Source organism: Corvus hawaiiensis, chromosome 7, assembly GCF_020740725.1.
Source record: "Corvus hawaiiensis isolate bCorHaw1 chromosome 7, bCorHaw1.pri.cur, whole genome shotgun sequence".
Classification (NCBI taxonomy): Eukaryota; Metazoa; Chordata; class Aves; order Passeriformes; family Corvidae; genus Corvus; species Corvus hawaiiensis.
The window spans coordinates 5,160,811-5,169,639 of NC_063219.1; the positions used below are offsets into that span (position 1 = coordinate 5,160,811).

The window sequence follows — 8,829 nt, forward strand, 5'->3', positions numbered from 1 at the left end:
GCAGCCAGGGCAGGGATTGCAGCTGCCCCTGCCAGCCCACTGGCCTCACTCACCCTCACAGATGAGCTGCAGCTCTTCTGGCTGCCCTTTCATGAGCATCCCAGTGATCCCTGGAAACACAGAGCCTGTCATGGCCCCTAGCCCGGATCCTGCTGCAGTGGGACAGGGAGGGACCAGGACCCCGGATGGGTGGCTCACCAATGGACCTGATAGCGGCCTCTCGCAGGGGCTCCTGTCGGCTCTCCAGGTATGGCAGGGCCTGCCGCAGGTGCTCGGCCGCTCGGCTCCTGTCCTCTGCCAGCTGCAGAGAGCGCCAGGAGGGAAGGGTTGGCGCGGGCTCAGCCCCTTGGCCGGGCGCTCCCTTTGCCCGGCCCTGGCCTCCCCTGCCCGCACAGCCCCGATGCCCGGCCAGCAGCCGCTGTCACCGGGCTCTGGAGAGGGCAGAGGGTCGGGCGCTACGCAGCTGGGCCGGCGCTCCATCGGCTCCTGGCTCAAGGCCAGAGGAGCCTGGAGAAGAGCCCGCGTGGCCCAGGGAAGGGAGCAGCATGTGGGGCACAGGCTGGCGCCCCTGGCTGCAGCACTGGACGGGGAGCACAGCTGCCGGCCCTGCACACTGAGCGCTGGGGGCAGGGGGCTTCTCCAGGCTGGGGCTGGGGCTTCCAAGCTTTCCTTACCAGACGCTCGCAGAAGCTCCATGAGTCCTCCATCTTCAGCAGCTGCTTGAGATCCCTTCTCTTCAGAAACCTTACTGCACAAAGCAGCGTTTCCCGAGAAGCCTGGAGAGCAGCAGAGACCCAGAGATGGCACCGCAGCCCAGGGCACAGGACGCGCGTCCCTGTGCCAAGGCCAGGAGGAGACTGCAGCCCGTGAGGTGCCAGGGCAGGAAGACACTCAAGCTCCCTCCCGGGGGGACACCAGCAGCCCAAGAGTCCTCACCTCTGCCACACGCCGGTTCTCATCGTGGCAGTGGAAGAACAGTGGGAGCAGGCTCTGCCTCACATGCCTCTTCAGGGGCTTTTTTCCCTTTTCCACTACCAATTCCATCACTTCTTGGAAGAGCTGAATGGAGAGCAACTGCACAAGGCTGTTGTCCTGTTGGAAAGGAAAAAACTCAGCACTGCATTCTCCAGGCCCCCTGTGCACAGGCCCGAAAATGCACAGGGCACCACATTTCCAGGCAGCAGCCCAGTGTCAGTGGCTGGGGGCACAGAGCCTTACATTGTTGAAGAGTGGCCGGAGTGCCTCAGCCAGCCTTGGGGCCGTGGGGCTGGATATTAGGATATCTTTGTTCAGGAGTACATTCAGGAACACTGAGAGGGTCATCCTGACCACCTCTCCATCTGCATTCCTCAGTAGCTCCATGAGGCTTTCAGACAGGCTGCACATTTTTTTGGCCTGTGTGGAACACAAGGCTGTGCTATGCATCCATGAACGGCTGCACCGCCAACACTGCTCCAATAGTGTAACCCCACCCTGCTGCCATGGAGCCCAGAGGCCAAAGGCCTGTCCCGAAGCACTCAGGCAGCTGACCAGCGACACAGGAGAGCTGGAAGCAGCTGCCACAACTCCCAAAGCCCAGCTAGCTCCAAGTGATTGAGTTCCCCAGCCCCGATGCTGCCAGTATGGCTTCAGCCACTGCCTCCTTCTCACCATCGAGGGGTTCTTGCTGAGCGCCATGAGGCCTCTGATTGCCAGGCGATGCATCTCCCTGGACTCGCTCTGCAAGTGCCTTGTCATGATCTCCAGGACACTGTCACCCCATTCACTCAAGTCCAGGCACTCGAGGACCTGAAAGGCACAGGGCAGTGACAAGGGAGCCATCAGGCAGGAGCCCGGAAGCGCCCAGGGCTGGGCCCAGGCAGCAGCGCAGGGCGCGGGCACCGTCCCAGGCAGCTGCGGCTACGGGAGGGCAGAGAGCTGGGAGGCAGCTCAGCGAGGCAGCGCTGGCCATCAGGCTCACCTCCACAAGGAATGCTGTGGCAGGCAGATCCCAGCGTGGCTCCTCCCTGCTGAGCAGCCCAAGCAGGTGGAGTGCAATGCAGGAACACAAGGGTATGGAGACACGGTGCATCTCTCTGGCAGGGGGAAAGAGGCACCATCAGCCCTGAGATGGGTGGGCAAACCTCTCCCATGACTGACTCACAGAGGTCTGGTCTTTCCCCACCACCCTGCGAGGGGACATGGGTACTTTAGGAGGCAGCTGTTCCCAGGCACTCTCTTCTCCTGGCCTTTTCCAGTCTGCTCAGCCGTCCCTTGGTGACAAGGCCCTCTGGCCCATGACCACGGCGACTCTGTGGGGTGTCCCGGGCACAAAGAGGAGGAGCAGTGGGGAGAAGGGGCTCTCACCTGGCCAGCAGACCCACGGCATAGTGGTGGGTGTCAGCACAGAGCAGCGTGTCCCAGGCACGCTTGCGCTCCATTGCCACCAGTAAATCCAGACACTGCAATCGGCGGAGCAGGGCCTTCAGGGTCTGCACTGCAAACCTGTGTGCAGAGGAAAGCCCAGGTCACGCTGGGAGCCCAGGCCTCAGCCCTGGGGACATGGGAGTGACAGGAGGACTGGGATGGAGCACCTGTTGATGCTGGTGGGAAGGCCATGTTCCTTCTGACATCTCCTCCAGAAAGTACTGATCTCCTCTGGCATCTGCTCTGTACTGATGAAAACTTGGAAGAGCAGAGCCACGAGGAGATGGGGGGAATATTCCATAAATGGCTCTGGGCACCAGGGCAGGCGGAGAATCTCCCAAACCACCCTGGTTCCCTGCAAAGGACAAACCACCCAGAGACAGCACTCAGTGCTGAGTGGCAGGGCCTGAGCGTGCAAGAGAGACGCCAGGGGAGATGCAGGGTAGCACCAGGCCTGGTGTCCCTGAACCTGTCTCCAACCCAGGTTTCAGCCCAGATCCTGAGGCAGGGAGATGCAGTGGGGAAAGGAGGATGGGGAGCTGCTGGAGCAGCAACCCAGGGGTGAGCAAAGGCCAGTTCCAGAAACTCACAGCCAGCGCAAAGACATCCTTATTGTCCCCATCAGAGGTGTACATTTTGTGCAGTGGCCAGTCCTGCATCACAAGGAGCAGTGTTGGCAGCACCTTGTCCAGTGTTTCTCCTGATGAGGCTATGGTCTTCCACATGATTGCAGCAGCTCTGCAGGACCAGAGATGTGTGTCGGACGGTCTCAGCCAGAGCACTATGGCCTGGGCAGCCACAGGGGCCCAGGTGACAGAGCCACAGTGCTCTGAGGGGTAGGGAAGGAGCCTAGCAGCAGGCTTAGGGGCTGACATCCCAGAGCTGGGAAACAGAGGGTCTGGTGGCTCCTGGAACTCTCTGCCTGTCTAGCAGACCCCATTGGACTGGCTGTACAGAGTGATGGGCCCTAAAGGCTGGTTAAACCTAAGCCCTCAAGGCAGGTGGGCCCTGTACCTGTCACATGATGGGGCACAGCGCAGGAGGGTCACTGCAACGTCAGTGGGGTGTGCATCAGTCAGCCTCAGGATGTCCATGAACAGCCTGTCATCTGGAGGCACTTTGGACACAAGCCTCTGGTGGATGTTCCTAACAAAGCCTGGCACCTGGAGAAGGCACAGAGAGATTTGGAGAGCTGTCAGAGCAGACACTTACCCAGCTTCCCCTGAGAAGTGCTTCCCTTCCCACCACACTGGGCTGGCCTCAAAGGCTGAGAAGGCCCAGTGGACCTGGCTTGGGGCCCCACGTGATTCCTGGGGGGACTCAGCCCTGGCCACAGGCTGCTTACTTGACTCGGACTGGACACAACTCTCTCCCCAAAAAGATCCAGGCTGGGAGCAGAAGCTATGCTCTGAGTGGACATGGGGTCAGACTCTGCCGCAGCCCTGGTCAGCATGGTGATCATCTCTCGACACCTAGTGCCTGTAAGGTTTGTAAACATCTGCAAAAGAAGGAACAATAGGGAAGAGAGGGATGATCCATTGAGTGTTCCAGCCATGATTCTTGGCTGAGAAGGTGGGGATGGCTCTCAGTACCTGGCCTATAAAGCGCCAGCACCTATGGGCAAAGTTCTGCTCTTGTGTCCGATCCATGGCTGCATCTGGCAAAGAGCAAGCACAGCCAGAGCTGAGGAGCTGCAGGAGAGGCCAGAGAACACAGCCCAGCCCTGCGCCCCCCCAGGCAGGGACAGCCCTGGGATAGCCAGGGGGTGGAGCACGAGTTCAGGGGGTTCAGCCCCAGTTCCTCTTCTGTCCTTTCCAGGGGCATGTCCACAGGTGATGCGATGAGATGGGATGGGATGGGATGGGATGGGGCCAAGCTGGCTGCAGGCACCAGCCCTGTGGCCCAGCTCTGTCACTCACCCTCCTGCAGCAGTTGGAACTGCTCCATCTCATTACGTTGCTGAGGTGGGGCAGCACCAGGGCCTTTTTCCACCTTCTTGGGTATGCTGGGGGGTCTCTGTTCCATGTCAATGTCTGGATTTATGGCTACTTGCCAGAGAGATGTCTTAGAAAAGTTCTGGGTGAGCAAGTGCTACAGCCGTGCCTTGAAGGGACCTACAACAGAGAAGCCTTGGCAAGGTTGCAGGACAGTAAGTCCTGCAGTCTGTCCTCGAGGGCTCCTGCCACAGTGACAGGAGACATTTTGTAAAGGCTCTCGGTCAGCAAGTCCTGCAGACTGCCCTCCAGGGCACCTGCAAAAGAAAAACCTTGGGAAGGCTATGGGTCACCACGACCCACAGTCTGGCCTCAAGGTCACCTGCAACAGTAACACCCTGGAAAAGCTCCAGGTCAGCAAGGAATGAGTTGGCTGTGTGGGGGCTCCTCACGGCACCGCTCTGTCCCGTCCTGTCCTGTTGTGTGCTCCAAGCACTGTGGCGTGGCTGCATTTCTGCCAGCCCCTATGTCAGCATGTGTCACAAAGGGCCCTGGGACACCCTGTCCCATTCCATCCCATGGTGACCATGCTGCACCACGTCACAAAGAGCCCTTGCACACACTGGCACGTGCCCTGGCGACACCCCCCCCCCCCCCACCCAAGCTTCCCCAGCTTGCAAGGAAGATGTTCCCTCGAGTGTCTAAGACAGCCATTGAGGAATTTCAGGAACAGTTAAAACAATAAGCAGATGCTCCTATGGTCTGCCTGCTCAGGGCAGCAGAAGGAGCCCCCACAGCTGCCGACGCAGCTGCAGCAGGAAGGGCACAAGGCCTTCCACAGAAGCCGAACATGCATTGGGGTCTGTGCTCCTTCCTGCAGGCAGCTGTTGGCAGGAGCACCTGGAGCAATTGATGGCAACACTTGGTATCTGTCAGAAGGCAGAAGCTGTTGCTCCTTCCTGGAATGATTTTTGCTTGGAAGTGATTATCTGCAGCACAAAACCACCATCCACTGTTGACTCTCAGAGGACAATTAGATTCTTACAGAGATACTGTCAAGTTTCCTTGTGTTCTTCTGACTGGTTTTCTTACTTTCTGGAAAAAAACATCAGCCCAGCCTCTGATGCTCAATGCTCCACTTGCTGCCTACCTGGCTGCGGCCAGCAGCTCATGCCCAAACACAACTGGGTGCCTGCTGGGCAAGGGAATGGACAGGCATGAGCAGTGATTTTCCCTGGTGAACAAGGGAGGTACCTGGGGAGGTGCAGAGGATAGGGATAACTCTGTGATGTGAGAACCTGCTCTGTGTCTCTAATTATGGTGCCAGCACCATGAAGAAGCAGCCAAGACAAGCACTGGTAGCAGACATGTCCTGCCACTTTCTGCTGTTCGACGGACATGGAAAACACCTGTTCCCACGGCTCCAGAAGACTCGATCCAGGCACAACAGAGGGCTGTCCAGTGGTAGGGAACGGCCTCCAGCAAGACCAGAGCAGAATCCTCTACCAGCAGAGCCTGAGCTTGTGACCTGGGCCATCTGTTCAGCAGACACCAAAGTGCTTACTTCCCTCCAGCCCTGAACCTCAGCCACGAGTCCCTGCTTTTCTTCAGCATTTTCTTCTGCTGCTTATTCCTTTGTTCTGAGGAAATTCTGCATTTAGAGTTTAGAAGCTCATGCATGTGTCTTTAAGGTGCCTGAATGGAGGAGAAGGTCAGCAGCTGCAGCGCAGGGCTCGTGTCCCACCAAAGTCTCTAGCGATGGCACCAATGCCGGTGCCTTGGGACACCTGACTGTGGAAGGTGAGTCTGCCCTCAAGCATGGCCATTGAAGTCAGTCAGGGGCACAGGCTGCAGCTGAAGCTGCCAAGCATCGCTGTGAGGCTGGCAAGGCAAGAGAAAGCCATTGTGGCCAATTCTGCTGGAGTCTTTTGCCAAGCCACGTGCAGCTGTGCCCACAGAACTCCTGTTTGGCACCCCAGCTGGTGCAGATGCCTCGTTGAGCCGGTGCCAGTGCTCAGGCTCCTGCTGTTCCTGTGCACACTCTGCTGCTGTTTCTCTGGTGTCCAGAGCTGCTTTGGCAGCAGCAAGAGCAGCCCTGCTTGAGGAGACATCGCCATGGTCCTCCCCATGGTGGCAGCAGCTGTGTGGGCCCAGAGCTTTGTGTCGGGGGGCCGCGGTCACAGCACTGTGGCCTTGGCAGCCACGGGGGCCTGTGCTAGCCACCAGCCCTGCCTCTGCCAACTGCCCCTTATTGGCAGCAGCCAGGGGCCGTGCCCTGGCAGGGCCCCCCTGCCCTCCTTGTCCCCAGCCAATCCAGCCTGGGCACCTCGGGGTGGTCCCCACCTCCTGCTGAGGCCTGGCCTCGAGGGCTTCTGCCACAGGCGTGGGAGACGCTTTGGGAAAGCGCCAGAGCAGCCGGATGGCAGGAACGAGGTGGCTGCCTGGGGGCTGCTTCTGGCTTCTGACACCCAGTTGGTCAGACCTTCCCACCACCTTGGCCCCTCAGGCTCTCCCCCAGCTCAGCCAAGCTGCCTGACAGCAGCGCAGCCCCAATGGAGCTCCAGGCGAGCCAGATCAAGAGGCACCTCGGAGCCCTCAGCAATGCCACCAGCAACACATGGGCAGGAGGATACAGATGGCGGTTCCTGCCTGGGACAGGGCTTGTGGCCATCTCCAGGCACCAGTCCCGCAGGGATCCCCGCAGCTCCGGCCCCTGCCCACCTGCTCTGTCAGCACCGTTAAGGCTTCAGCACAACAACCAAAGGCCAAGGGGCTTCTGGCCATTTTCCCTTCAACACTGCACGCCCAGGCAACCTGTTGAGCACAAGCACCTCTTCCAGGGCGCTCCCTATGCCCTGCAGACACTGGGCACCAAAAGAAAACTCCTGGGAGTCTGCATATTATAACATATTCTATATTTACAAACTAAAGAAAAATGAAAAGAAGAAAAGAACAATCGTAAAGAAAAGGAAAATCCCCGCTGGCTCAGGTGGCCCCATCAGACAGAGCCTCCCAGATCAGCTCTCTGCAGAGCTCATGCAGCACAGCAAGCCACAGCCTGACAGACGAGGCCGTGTCTTCCATGCCCTGCGGAGCTGATCTTGCAGCCTCCGGAATGTGGAGTATGGAGCTCTCTCTACTGCTCTGAGGACATACAGTGTTTGAAGTGCCAGGCTTCTGATGGCAGGGCTGATGTCCTCTGACAGGTGTTCAAGGGCTGCAAGAGAGAGGAACAGAGCCATGCTCAGATTCCGGATCTGCAGGGAGCCAAGGAGACCCCCTTGCCAGGGCCATCCCAGCCCGCTCTTGCCATGGCCAGGAGGGAGCAGGGACAAACGGGATCAGCCTGAAGTTGCTGGCCACCAATGCCCCACGTGCCCCTGAAAAACCTCTCTGCTCTGTCCAAGGCACCCCTCGCCCACACAGGGAGCAGAGCCCTCCGCAGCCGGGGCAGGGATTGCAGCATTGCAGCTCCCTCTGAAAACTCCTGTTGACGCCTCGCTGCCGTCACTCACCTCCACAGATGAACTTGAATTCTGCCGGCTGCCTTCTAAAGCGCCGCCCGGCGATCCCTGGGAACACAGAGCCTGTCACGGCCCCAGCGGCACAGCTCCCTCCCAGCAGCGCTGCCAGCCCCGTGGCCACACGCTCTCCTCCCCCCAGCAGGGCTCAGCCCGGGTCCTTGCAGCATCCTGACACCCGAGGGCAGGCGGGGCTGCACGGCCGGGGCAGCAGCCGGGGCCGGGGCTGAGCTGCGGTGGGGCGGGGAGGGGCCCCGGCCTCGTGGCTCACCAATGAACCTGACGGCCGCCTCTCGCAGGGGCTCCTGTGGGCTGTACAAGTATGGCAGGGCATACAACAAAGGAAGATGCAGCCGGCACTGAAGAAAAGCAGGGAGTGGCTGCAGATGTTCAGGGGTGGAGGGAACACTTGGTTGTGTGTAGAGGAGATGGCCCGGTTCACAAGCTCAGGCTTTGCTGCTAGAGGATCCTGCTTTGCTCTTGCTGGAGGCCATTCCCTACCAATGCATGGCCCTCCATTGTTCCTGCATCACGTCTGCTGGACCTGTGGCAACAAGTGTGTTCCATGTCCATGTGACAGCAGAAAAGGGCAGGACATGCCTGCTTCCAGGGCCTGTCTTGGCTGCTCCTTCAGGGTGCTGGCACCATCATCAGAGACACAGAACAGCTTCTCCTCCCAGAGCTATCCCTATCCTCTGCGCTTCCTCAGGTGTCTCCTTGGATGTTCCCTGGGGAAGCTCCCTGTTTTAAGCCGCCCATTGCCCTGCTCAGCAGGGACACAGTTGTGTTTGGACGTGAGCTGCCGCAGCCAGACACACAGCAACTGGAATGTTAAATATCAGAGGCTGAGCCGATTCTTTTATTTCCAGAATGCAAGAAAGACAGAAAAGTACAAGGAAACTTCACAGTGTCTCAGTAGAATCTCTTTGTCCTGCGAAACTCAGCAGCTGATGCTGTTCTGGTGCTAC

The 8,829-nt window shown here is 59.1% G+C and overlaps 1 long non-coding RNA gene across 1 annotated transcript; it reads right to left on the reverse strand.

Moving 5' to 3' along the window:
* Positions 1-7,246: 7,246 nt before the first annotated feature.
* On the reverse strand, positions 7,247-8,184 carry LOC125328360. Its single transcript, XR_007204680.1, has 3 exons — positions 8,133-8,184; positions 7,856-7,912; positions 7,247-7,557 (listed from the first exon to the last, which is right to left on the reverse strand). It is a non-coding gene; the product is annotated as an uncharacterized LOC125328360 (long non-coding RNA).
* Between the last annotated feature and the right edge of the window lie 645 nt (positions 8,185-8,829).